Source organism: Lactuca saligna, chromosome 4 (genome assembly GCF_052625555.1).
Source record: "Lactuca saligna cultivar CGN05327 chromosome 4, ASM5262555v1, whole genome shotgun sequence".
Classification (NCBI taxonomy): domain Eukaryota; kingdom Viridiplantae; phylum Streptophyta; class Magnoliopsida; order Asterales; family Asteraceae; genus Lactuca; species Lactuca saligna.
In genome coordinates this window covers 323,691,188-323,703,701 of record NC_136420.1, presented here as the reverse complement: position 1 = coordinate 323,703,701, position 12,514 = coordinate 323,691,188, and positions in this window count along the sequence as shown.

The following is a 12,514-nucleotide window of genomic DNA, read 5'->3' as shown; positions in this document are numbered from 1 at the left end:
TGGTTCTTTTGAAGGATTGCGACCTGAGTTGAGCGATCAACCGATAGTAGAGATGTCGTTTTTTGTGACCCGAGTAGTGCTGTTTCTGTTTACTGTGGGAGACGTAAGAAGTGCTGAGATTTTGGTTTCAGAGTTTAGGAGTACACCTTGTGAGTTGAAACTGTTGGTGATCTTCCACCAGAGTATTGGGCAGTATATCTGCCATGAGATAATGATATAACATGAACTGGTTGTCAGTGGAGACTGCGATGGTCAAGGAACAGGATGCACCCTATTTGAGTATAGAGGGCGCGTGTTAAGTTGTAGCATCGGATAAACAAGAAGAGTGTATTGGGACGACAACCCTTTTATTTATTATGGGTATCGAGTGTGGGAATGGAGTCCCTGTTCTTGTGATGATTCATGTGATGGAACGTTGGTTGAGAAGACGAGGATGAGGAGTATGATGATTCATTATTTCCGGACTGAGAGTCAGGGTTCTTACTAGACGATCAAGATTCCTAGTAGTGGATTAGTATGAGATTATGAATGACTAAGACGCAATCATGATGAATATTTTCTAAAAAATTTCATCTGAGGTTTGGGGTATTGGAGTTGCTTTATCCCTATCGGGGAGATCATCAAGCGTTGCGTAGCACCTTCCAAGAGTAAGTGTGATTTTTCTGGCGGAAACAGTATGTGAGATAAATTGTTAATGCGCGAATTGGTGATGGTTCGAAACCTAAGTGGGGGAGAACCGGGCACTTTATTGAAGAGATCTGAGATTTGTTCAAAAGCGGTTAGAGAACTGGATATAGAGATTTGCGGTGCAGGTTCATGAGATCATGGGTATTGTTGGTCGAGGCGAGACACAGAGCGAGATAATGCCTGTAGTGCATGTTTGTGAATGGATGAGTGTCCCCACGGCAAGTAGATGTTGATCGGAGACCTTGAGGTGGTTAGGAATTCTTTGAAATTATTATATTGAACTCAAGATGTTTGGCTCATAAGATTAGTCTGGAAATGGAGAGAACTCTGGTTCATTGTATGGACGGTTGTACGGTTTGGAATGAGCAGGAATTGATTTAGCAACAACTTTAGTGTCGATATGAGTATTATTGCATGACTTTTGAGCAATATAGAAAGATGTTTCGGATTGTCGCCAATATGTTCTGAGTCGCTGATGATTCCTTCATGTTTCAATTGAGAGTTGGGATATTCTGTAGTGGCATGTTGTGAAATGAAGATTTGTTGTGAGATTCTAAGGAAATGCGTGGGGGTATCTATGTATGATGTTGAAAGGAGGAGATCAGGGGTTGATGCGGTACTTCGTGAGGTTCTTTGGTCATTGCTGAGGTATCCGAGTATGATGACCTGAAGTTCGGATTAATGTTGAGTCTAGGTTTGAGATTGCAAGTGGCATATTGAGCATCTGTGATACCAGTGGGAGCCTTTGGGTATTGGCATCAGGAGGAATTGTTTAAGAATGAGAATTGCAGCGGGGAAAGGTATCTTGGTGATGACAGTTCTCGTCAGGAATAATGATGCGAAATTTGGATAAGTTTGGGAACCTATCTACGATAGTCCACGGAGCATGTGCTAGTGGACGCAGGGTAGCGGTAACATGAGAATGAGATGGTGGGCATAAGTCAGAGGTTGTTGTGATGCTACGGGAAGCTATAGTACTCACTAGTCAGAGGTTGTTGTGATGCTACGAGAAGCCATAGTACTCACTAGTCAGAGGTTTTTGTGATGCTACGGGAAGTCGTAGTACTCACTAGTCAGAGGTTGTTGTGATGCTATGGGAAGCCGTAGTACTCACTAGTCAGAGGTTGTTGTGATGCAATGGGGGGGTCGTAGTACTCATTAGTCAGAGGTTGTTGTGATGCTACGAGAAGCCATAGTATTCACTAGTCAGAGGTTGTTGTGATGCTACGGGAAGCCGTAGCACTCACTAGTCAGAGGTTGTTATGATGCTAGGGGAGCTGTAGTACTCACTAGTCATAGGGAGGTTGCTGCAATGCTACAAGAAGTCGTAGTACTCTGTAGTCAGCGAGAGGGTGCCTTGGCCATAGGTGTCGCACCTGGAATCAAATCAATCCTAAAATCCACCTGTCTCTCAAGTGGCAAAATCGGCAAATATTCAGGAAACACATCCTCAAACTCACACACAATCGGCACCTCGGAAATAGGACTCGATCTCTCAGCAGTAACCCGCATATCAATCACATATGCTACATACCCTATGCATACATGCTGTAAGCTCTGTCTCGCTCGGGCAGCAGAGCAGAAAGCCAAATCAGGCCTAGTACGCTCACCGTATACCGTAAGTATTCCCCCACTAGGGTCTTGTATAGTCACCAACTGACGCTCTCAATCTATCATGGCTGCAAATCGACTCAACCAGTCCATGCCCACAATGACACAGACATCACCAATAGTGATCGGTACTAGGTCTATCGGAAACTTGACACCAAAAATCTCCAGAGTACACCCTCGAATCACGTCAGTGACAAAAATTGCATGCTCATCGGCTATGGAAACCCTCAAAGGCCGACTCAAAGCCTCATGCCTAATGCTGATGTGGCGACTAAAAGCTAGAGACACGAAAGAGAGACTCGCACCCGAGTCAAATAACACCAAGGCAGGTACAAAATTCACAAGAAAAGTACCTATACACAATATGAAATAAGCATAATTATCTTAATAAAATCATAGAAAAGAATAGTTACATATCAGCCATAACGTTAGGTGTTGCGCGTACCTCGTCCGTTGTCAACTGAAAGGCTCTCCCATGAACCCTCGGCGTCTCGGCCTTCACACGACGACTATCAGTACACGCAACGAAGCTAATGCAGATCCCTACGTTGACCGCTACACAAGCTGAGGGAACTCGGCCTTACGGTGGGCCGTCTAGTTGCAATGGAAGTAAACCGAGAAGCCCTTGGGGAAGTCCTTCACCATGTACCCCTCTTTTCCATACTTATACAAAATCCCCATACGACATGCACCCTCGTGGCTCTTACTGCACTTGCCAAAAGTGCGGCCCTTATAGCCCCCAACTCTAGGATCAGCAGGTTTGGCCCACTTCATCGTCGGCTGCAACTGTACTGGTCTACGGTCCCTACCCCGGGACTCCTCTTCCTCTCTGGTCTATTACTCAAGCTCGATCTCCCTCCTCCAGGCATTAGCCTGAAACTCAGCCAAACTCCTGTATGATGAGTTCGCCACGAACTCTCATATATCCCTCCTCAGTATGCTCAAGTATCAACTCACACATGCCTGCTCAGTGGGTACATGTTCAGGGCAGAACATCGCCCTCTCGTGAAACATCCTCGAGATCTCAATGACTTACTCTGCCTTCTTCTTGAGAGACCGAAAATCCTATGCCACCTGTTCCCTCTCAACTGGGGGAACGTACTCGTCTTGGAACATCTAAATGAATCACTCGCATGTAACTACAACAAGGTCTGCAGAGGTGAAACTAGACATCAAAAACTTCCACCAGTCCTTCGCCCCCAAGCGAAGCTAGTTCAGCACAAATCGAACTCTCAAGTGATCTGGACACGAACATTTATAGAAACACCCCTTAATATCAGATATCCACCTCATCACAGCGATCGGGTCCTGATTCCCATCAAACTCTTCTGGCTTCGTGTTGCTAAACTCTCGGAACAACAACGAATCACCTCCCTAAGGTCTAGTAGCAGCAATAGCTGCAGTGGCGGCAACAACTGCAGCCTCAGTGACAGCAATGTATCGCTCGTCAAATGTTTCGATCAAGGTGCTCTTACTAGACCCAAACGTCTTAGGAACTCTGCTCGGATGGCTACGACTACCTCCTCATGGATGATCCTCCATATCTCGTCATCACTAGTCCAACTGCCTCCATGGTTGTGGCGAGTCCCCACCATGATGTCTCTGAAACATAGCACTAAATTTGTCAGAGACCAGCTCGAGTAGACTCACACTTGATTATTCCTCTCTACTTGTTCCTTAGCTTACTAAGGATTCTTACTTAGGTTGCATAGAGATCAGATGTTTTCAGTAGTATGGGCCCAATACTACCTTCCATACCCAACCAATAGTCACCCTAAATCCTCCTCCCAATATTCTAATTTCCAAGCACTCTACCCCTCTCAATACCAAACTATTCTCGTGTCACATCTCTTACTCTAAATGCTCTGTTCTCTACTCTTATTAGCACATACTCAGAACACATAGCAAATAATCGTGATTCCTAAGCTAAGGCATTACAAGTGAGGCACCCTATCCTTATGATATGGAATACCTAGCTTATTCTCCAGCATGCATCATTATTATTTCATAAATTATCTCATAACACAAGTAAGTAAGTGAAGGTATTTTGGGAAGTCACCGTTCAGGCTCTGGTTGATTGTACACACTGATCCATCTCAATTTCTCTTAAAACTCCTTCCTTTTTAGAAAAATCTTTTCTTTTTTTGAAAATTTTCTCAAATCCTTAGTTTGAGTCCAAATGTACGTGAAGGTGCATCCGAATCCCTCAAACGAAGGCTCTGATACCAACTTGTAACAACGTAAATTTTCCAACCAAAATATTCATTTTTAAATTAATGTAAAACACATATGATATATTTCAAAAAATCTCAAGTAATAATTATCCACAAAATTTCTCAAAACATTTATTCAAAATCCGAGGTCATCACTTTTTCTCGATGCAGGTGTACAATCATGTCGGTGCCTTCTTGCGGTCCTTGGAAGTACCTGAAACACATAACACATAACACGGTAAGCATAAATGCTTAGTAAGTTCCTCAAAATACCACACATAGCTCATTAGCCACTCGAGGCTGTAACTTAATAAGACCGTCTGGCCAATGTGTCTCAGTGGGCCCTCTGGTCCTATAACTCAGGTTGGATCCTCTGATCCCCTACTCAATACTCAAATAATCATTGCATACATATCAAAATCAATAATAGAATATCTCAACACAAAGTACGCACATAAGACCTTCCGATCACACATAGGTTACCACTCAAGGTAAGTACAGTGAGAAGACTCACCTCGCGACTAGTAGGAAATATATTCACACTTGATAATCCGAAATAGCATTCACCTAACACATTAAATGAGCATCTCAATTAATAACACACTTTTACTCTTTCCAAATATAATCCTCTTTGCTCATTCTCTAACCCTTGGGATGGATAAAAGACCATTTTACCCCTCCAGATTTCCCAAAAGTTCCTAACTGACCCACACACGAAGTCAATAGACCAGATTGACCTGACTCGCCGAGTTCACCCATGTGACTCGCCGAGCCCAATCGGATTTCATATTGTTCTCACTAGGATTCACTCAGCTCATAGAGTTGACCCCTAACTCGATGAGTTATCTCTAGGTCAATGACACATGGTCGAACCCGATCCGACTCGTCGAGTCATCTCATAGACTCGGTGAGTCGTCTCCATTGCATCACTCATACGGTCTCCTGAGGTCAAATTTTGAACTCTAACTCGTAGGTATGGCCTTCTAGCATCCAAAAGTCACGTAAAGGTCTGAACTTGGGGTTCATGCATGGTGTATATTGCTCTATATACCATTATGACTCCTTTAAAGCTTCATTACATCAAAGCTGCAAGGTTACTCAATCATGGCTTTCTACTTTCTGGTTCTCTGGACCTTACAAGGTCTAGATCTATAGAATAACTCACAAAAGGGTTTGGATGCACCCAAAACCCCATCAAAAATGGTGATACAAGCCCTAACTTCACAACCGAAGGAATTATATTCAATCACAAAGAAGGCAAGAGCGAATACCTGATCTAAAGCTTGAAATGAAGATGAAACTGATCCACAAACTCTCCTTTGAGATCCTTGCAACACCCTTGATCTTTTTCTCCAATAAATCACCTCAAATTAACCTCTTTCCCTTTCTTTCTCTCAAGGAACAAATAGCAATGATGGGGGCTGTCAAGGAGGCTATAAGTGCCTTTAAATAGGCCCAAACCCGAGAAAATTAGGGTTTCCATCTACAACATTGATTCGTCGAGTCCACTCATTAATCCTAGACATCAACCGCGACCCTACTCGATGAGTTGAGGCACTAACTCGTCGAGTCCATCCAAAATTCTCAATTTAAACTATTGAAATAATATACCTAGAAAACCGTATGTTACAAAATATATTAAAAAATATAATATATAAACTGTTATTATAAAATCTTTTAACGGCTCGCGATACGGGGAAGTTGGTTTGAAGGGCCGCATAGGGTTGTTGCATTTCAGAAGTGCTATAATGCCAAAATGATCCTTCCCTCCGGTGTTTCATGTCTTGCCGATGTTTGTACGTAGTGGTTGAAAAGTATTCTTTAACACTTATAAAACAAAACCACTCGTAATTAGTCACGATAAATGTTAGACTAAAATATTGTGGTAATAATACTAGGTTTCATCAAAGGAATATAAATTATTAAAAGGAAAGCGTTACCCGAGTTGGGAACATCACTTTAACAAGTGAGTGAATAGTTACTTTCAATTTACACATAGGTATGAAGTATTTAATATAAATTACGTGTTATGTGTGCATATCATATGTGCTCTTGATATCTATGTTGGATGAATGATGTATGCATGTTTTAAATGATTTTAACTTTATACGTATTTTATATCTACGAATATGTTGGGTAGAGCATGGGTTGCTGAAATAGTCTATGTGTGATGAAATAAAATGATGAGATGCCTCGCTATATACGAAGATCCAATCATCTAACAGAGTTTAGATGACGGCGACATACTATTCTAGACACTCTAGTGTAACGTTGGTAGGCTCGCAACATGTAGGTGTTTTTGAATGATATGTTCACCAGTATACTCCATCCCCCTCATGGTTGCCTTACTAAGATATATTGTTGAGGAATCCCCTAAGGAGTATTATCATCCCAATGATATCCTTAGGCTAGGTCCCTTAATTTATATGCTTTAGGTACAGAATGTGAGAATAACATAAATAGATAATCGGGTTTATTGATCTGATGAAATTAATAAACTTAATTACTGAGGGTTGAAAACCCTATCCGCTGACCAGGCTCTCAAGCCTGACCCACTTAGTTTCTTGTATTACAGGTAGTGGCACAAGAGCATATATGCGATGATTTGATGAGGGGTTGTGGATTATAGGCTAGTAGAAATAAATAGAATGTTGTAAGGCCTATGTTGTTTCGTTTTATAATTTTGATTTGTATTAACAATGACATCCGGAGGTTTTAATATAATGAAAATACATTTCTTCGGATATGCTTTGATAAATTCTTTATCTTATTTTTGGTAACAAATTTTGCAACATATTTCTTCCAAAGGATACTCTGATTTTCAAATAAAGCATAAGCAAATTAGTCTTTTTGGGCCGTGAAATTAGGGATGTCACATGTTATTTCACATGCTTAAATATGTCTCATTCATACAAGATTCAGAATGGCACTATCCCCCACTAGTTCATAGTGAACACATATGTGCTTTTCATTTTGATATAAAAACATACCCTGTATCTTTACATTAAAATGACTATTACAACCTTGATATGTTTGCTTTATATCCACAAGTGTATCTTAAGCCTTACACATTTTTTTAGGATAACATGGATTAAGAAAACGTCCATGCTAAGCTATATATATATATATATATATATATATATATATATATATATATATCATCTAGTACATGTCTATTAAGCAAAGCAGTCTTTGTTGAAATCTATTAGCTGTATCTCATATTAAGAATATGAAGTTATAGTAAATCATATCATTGTTGATCTAATCATAGGTACTTGTGAAAAGGTTTTATCATAGTCAATGTCATGAACATGATAAGTACCATAGTCAGTGACAAGAGTATAATAAAATCATTTTATAACAAGCTTTGCTAAATGTGTGTGATATCCATGTATACATTCTCTCTAAAAGCATCTCTTACTACTTCTATCCTTGCTATAGATAGGAAGATTAATCAAGCCCATACTTGATTATTATGCATGGATTACATCGTAATGTTCATGACTCTAGGTTATTTATAAAATTCAAGATTTGATGTAGTATTGTGGCAGTTGATGGATTTGCAAGAAAACCATCAAGAAGAACTCATATGTAACACTTGTTTCAGGTATTACTTATTTCCCTAACAATTTAGGGTTTTGGATTGGTACTCGAAGAGTTGGGGAGCTACAACTCGTCAAGTCGGGATCATTTTGAACACGGACTAAAGGGTTTACTCGACGAGTTGGAAGGTCCCAACTCGATGAGTAGGTGTTGGAGAGGAAAACCCTAATTTTTTGACTTTTACACCCTATATAAAGAACTTATGGCTCATTGTGACCTCCCTCCTCATCTTCACAGTCTAGAAGCAAACCCTAATCAAGCTAACCTTGCATATTAATTGAGTGTAAGGCTAAAGTGTGTTTGTGTGTGTTTAGTGCATTTCTTGGAAAACTCAAAGATTAAAGAGTTTGGCATGAAAAGCAGCTTATAGATGCAACACCTACTCAGTTGTAGCAACCATTTGAAGGTAAAAAGTTGTTACCTTGATCATTCCCTAACTAGATCTCTCCATTTAGGAATTTAGGGGTCCGTTTAGCCTACTTTGGACCCATTTTTGGAAGTTGGGCAGCAGTTGAAGTTGTAACTTTAAATCTGGACTTCTCTAGTCCCCCATAGTGATAAAGTCATTGACTTTATCAATCTTTTTCCTTTCTCAATGCCCTAAACCTCTTCCTAAGTTTAGTTTTGAGTCTTTTAGCCTCTTGAGGCCTTTCATGCAAGTAAAGTTGTCAACTTTACGTGGTAACTACACCCTAGGGGACTAGATCTGTAGTTCAGAGCTTTGTATTCAATTGACTTTTATTTGACTTTCTTTGACTTCTATTGACCCAAAATAATCGGTTGTTACGTTATTTTATCATTTCAACAATTCTTGAGAGGTGAGTCTCCTAACCATACTAATGGGTAGAAGGTACCAAGGCCGACACATTCAATTAGTTGTAGTGTTTATTTTGGATTCACTAATGATATGTTTGTATGCATGAATATGTGAGTGTGCTAGCAATTTATTAACTAGATAGATGAAGACCCCTGGCAGAGCCCATGGCAGTTGGATATTAGACCATGAGGGGAAGACCAAGTTATTTTGTGGGAGCCCATGACACATAGGTATAAGACCCTGGGAGGAGCCCTCGACATCCTGGATTAAGACCCTGGAAGGTGTCCATGGAATCCATATATGTTTATATATGTGTTATGTAGTAGGATATTTATGCTTTGTGGTATGTGGTATGCTTGTTAACTATGTGTCATTTACATGGAAAACGTTGGGCGGAGCGCGTTGTAGTTAGGTATTAGACCATGGGGGGAGTCCATGGCATACTAGATAAAGACCATGTAGGGGATCCCATGGTTAGTAGTAAGACCATGTGGGGGAGCCCATGGCATATAGGTATAAGAACCTGGGGAGCCCACGACATCCCTTGTTTTTTGTATGTATGACTTATGTGATATATAGTTGATATAGCTAATATGGATTATATGATTATGTGGATTGTGTGGGGTATGATCTGGGGAACTCACTAAGCATTAGCTTATAGTTTGTTGGTTGTTTCAGGTACTTCTGAGCCTAAGGGCAAGGGCCCAGTGTGATGGCATGGCATGCACTCTCCGGAAATTTTGTTGGGACACTCTGATGTTTTTAGTAACTTATTTGATATTATGGATTTTTGAAAACCAAATGTGGTTGAAATATTATGTCTTTTGAGAATGATTTTGTTAATTAAAAATGAAAAATTTTATTGGAAATTTGGTATGTTACAAGTTGGTGTCAGAGCCTTGGTTTGAGGGATTCGGGCAGACTCTCTAGTGTGTTAGGACTCAAACAAAGGAAATGGTAAAATTGTTTTCAAAAATAAAAGTTAAAACTTCTTAAAATGGAAAATGGAGAGTGCAATGCACGTAATCGGCCGATATCAAGTAAGTGATTCCCCAATAGGTTAGCCATGTTATACTCATATTTGGATTATGATAAACTAATGTATTTTCCAATGTGTATGCTTTAAAAATTGTATACGGCTAGGATCTTATAGCCTTAGAATGATTGATTTAACCTTATTTCCGACTCCTTGTCTGGTTGTAGTCCTAGGGTAGAGTCTGTTATTTGAAATTCTATTTGATCCTATTATGTGTATAATTTGCATGTATAGGGCAACCTGCTATGTCTGTTGTGATTCTAGTTTGATGGGTTTGAGAAAATCTTAGCATAAACTAGGATTTGAGTTATACAGTAGCCTGTGAGATATGTTTTGGTGCTGGGACGAATTAGAGTTATCAAGTAGAGCCTTGGAAAAGGTACATGTAGGTGTGGAAGGTAGTATAGGGCCTATACTACTGAAAGAACATGACTTGTACCCGAACTAATCCTATATCTGGAAGCTTTAAAGAGAATTGGTGTGCAGGGATCCCCATTTTGGATATTTAATCATTATGTCTTACGGTATTAAGGACCAGTATGGTGGTTACACGACATGGAGCAACGAGATCAGCAATAGGATCAGGATCCGGATCCGAATCGGGCTATGATACCGAGCCCATTGATGAGAGGTTGTACGAGCTTATTGCAGTCGAGGTTATGAGAGGCATCCTTTACACTACCCAAGTGATTTTTGGGAGAGTCAAGGAAGGGATGATGGATATCATGGACGAGCGACTCAGGTCTTTCCTTGTCGAGATTGTTGTGGGCCAGGTCGAGGCCCGGACTCCTTCGTTTAGGGAGTTCAAGGCGTGCGGAGCGACTGAGTTCTTCGGGTTCAGGGGTCCCAGAGCTAGTAGAAGCTAGGTGCAGATATGGAGAATGCCCATCATATGAGATTTCGCCCTCATGTGGAAAATGTGGGGTTTACCTTGTGTATCTTAATGGAACGAGCCAAGGATTTGTAGGTGGAGACTAGCCAGGTAGGAGCATCCCGTGTGGCTGAGATGACATGGATAGAGTTTCTCAGAAGATTTGATATGGAGTTTGCACCATCTATTGAGGTGCAAAGATTAGTGAGAGAGTTTCAGGAGCTCCATCAGACCACCGAGACTGTGGCGGAGACCACCGCCATGTTTTGGGAGCGAGCATCGTTGATCCCACAGTATGCTGCAGATGAGGATATCAGGAGAGTGCGGTATCATTCCATGCTGAGGGATGATATTTGTATGTTTGTGAGGTTTAAAGGGTGATTAACCCTGAATGAGATGGTGGATAAGGCCCATGAGCGGGAGATGGAGTTAGAGCTTTGCACTAAGTGAAATCCTGAGCATGTTCAGATAGCTCTAGGTCAGGCTAAAAAGCCTTAGACCTCTTTTTCTTACAGTAAGGGCTAGCAGGGCTGTGGTCGGTGTTCCAAGTGCGGTAAGCCGCACAGTGGGGCTCGTCGACTAGCGGGCCTAGGATGTTACATGTGTGGCTAACCGCCCTACATAAGTAGGGATTTGCTAAAGAAGGACTTGATTTGTTTTCACTGCAACTAGACCGGACATAAAAAGGTTGAGTGTATGAGGTTGTAGGGAGGACGAGGAGTAGTGGTGACACCTGCACCTGCCATAATGACGATCACTCACAGCTGCCCCTGTCAAGTCGGATGCTCCTGTAGTGAAGAGTCGCGCATTTTAGTTGACTACCTAGGAGGCACGCGCAACACCAAACTTCGTGGCTCGTACGTAAATTATATTTCCCTGGTTGATATTTAACTTCCTGTTATGCTTGTATTTATACATGTGCTCTTGCATAGGGACCTTTTGTGTCATGGGTATGACAACACATGTTCTTTTTGATTCGGGGGCTATCCGATCATTTATGTCTATTGCGCTCAGCAAGAAGTTTAGGGATGCAACGGGGATGTTGGATTCCCCGCTGGAGGTTGACATTGTGGATGACCGCACCATGAGTGCTTCGAGGATATACCAAGATTGTCCTAAATGTGTTTAGGGGAGAGGTTCTGTGTTGATCTTGTTCTGATACCATTGTGAGGGCTGAAGGTGATCATTGGAATGGACTTGTTGGGGGCCAATGGGGCCATGATAGTCTACGAGAGCCAATTGGGGAGAGTTTGAATCCCATGTGGGGGACAATTGGTTATTCATGGGGAGAGGGCCTCGCAGGGGCAAACCCTTTGTTCAGCTGCGAGGGCTACGAGACTTCTCCATTAGGGATGTTTGTGATTTTTGGCGTATATCTTGGATACGAGGTTCAGGACTCCGAAAGATTTGAAATGTGTACCGGTTATACAAGATTATCGGGATGTCTTTCCTAAGGAGTTTCCTGGGGTGCCTCCGGTGAGGTGTTCCTCATTTTTCTTATATTTCATCTTGTGCACCTAATCTAAACAAGCATCTTTTGCACCTTTTTGCACACTTTCTAGTCCCTTTTATGCATCTATTTAACATAGTTGTTCTTCATTTTTCTTATATTTCATCATATTCACGTTAGTCTCTAGAACAACCTTATTTTCAAACTTTCATGTTCTTTTCAGGTA